Raw genomic sequence first — 1,633 nt, forward strand, 5'->3', positions numbered from 1 at the left:
TTTTTTTTTTTTTTTTTTTTTTTTTGTTTAATCACCATAAGCACTAGATGGAGGGTGATGGATGTTATGTAACAGTTTAATGTGCCAACACTTAAAAAATAAAGCAGAGATTTATTTTTCATGTGCACCAAAGGGCAAGAAAGAGAAATGACAAGTGAAAATATTTAAATAAGCAAAGGAAAACTATCATCAAAAGAATTCACTCATCCTTGGTGCATAAAAGACGATGGAAGAAAAAAGGATATTGCTCCTGCTTGTGCTCTTGCTTATACACAGCAAATACCCAGAAGCAAATCAGCACCAGCACATTGCAATACATGCTAATGGTTGTCTTTATCGAGAAATGAATTATTTATTGCTCAGGTACTGCCACCAATGCAGTGAAGCTGTCTTCAATATTCACCCACACAAGCACAACGCTCGCTCACTCACCCTTGCTAGGGCAATAAAGACATAGAGGAAAACCCAACACAGTAGGTCTAGTTTTCTGCAAGGAAACACCCTGCCCAGGCCAGGCAAGCTCTTCCAAATCTTCTATACGTGTTGACGACTCTTTGTAAATACATATTTATACAGATAGAAAGGCAGTGTGCTTGCTCTGAAGAATTCAAGTCTCAGTAACAACAGTTCACGGACATGAACTATTGTGAAGGGGGTGACTAAGAAGCAGCTGCTCCCCACACCTCTCCCCAGGACAAGCAGGAGTGAAGCACAGGGGAGCGAAGCCTCGCTTCACAACCTGTGCTTTTATCAAAACCTAATCCAAACACAAGCACAGGCCATGAATTGCTTCACACACAGGTGCCTTCGTGATTCAGGTTATATATAGACATATAGATGTATATATTTTTTCTTCATCAGAAATGTTGAAATGTGAATTTCACATATTAGTGAAGCCTGTGGCATTTATTTGGGCTGCCAAAGTGGGGGTAAAACCAAGAATAATGATCAAAAAGGCCTGCAGGAACCGGCTCGCTCGGAGCCCCAGCATCCTGCCCGGCTCCTTGGCACCCCACTGTGAGGCCCAGGCCCCGGGCCCCTTCCCTAGGGATTCTCCTCAGCGTGGAGCGGCCTCGGGGGGTGGGCAGGGCAGCTGGGGCTGCTGTGGGGCTGGCGCTGAGGTGGCCCAGGGGCTGGTTTGGACTGGGGGTGTCTGAGAAGGGTGGCGGGCGCAGAGCCGGTGGCTTCCTTTCTTACGTGGCCGCTGAAGAGCTGCAGCCCCAGCGGAGAGCAGCAGGCTCTGCGGCACCAGCGCCAGCGGGCGGAGGGTGACGGCCACGGGCTGGGAACAGAGCTCGGGACAAAGGCACGCGAACACATAGGACACGAAGCCAACACGGACAGGCAGCACCCACCGGTGCCTGTGCTTCCCTCGCCTCTAACACCGCAGCGTGTCCCGCGCGTCCAAGAGCAGCGGGAAGGGGCTCCCTAGGGAGCCCTAGGGAGCCTTCCCTAGGGAAGAGGGCAGCTTGCTCCGCCCGCCCTGGCCCCACACGGGGCAGGGGGCAGGTGAGGGGCTGCCAGGGCCCCACATGGGGCAGGGGGCTGATGAGGGGCTCACCTGGCCCCACACGGGGCAGGGGTCAGGTGAGGGGCTCCCCTGGCCCCACACGGGGCAGGTGAGGGGCTCCCC

This window comes from Nothoprocta perdicaria, unplaced genomic scaffold, assembly GCF_003342845.1.
Source record: "Nothoprocta perdicaria isolate Ctin4 unplaced genomic scaffold, notPer1 scaffold_192, whole genome shotgun sequence".
Lineage (NCBI taxonomy): Eukaryota > Metazoa > Chordata > Aves > Tinamiformes > Tinamidae > Nothoprocta > Nothoprocta perdicaria.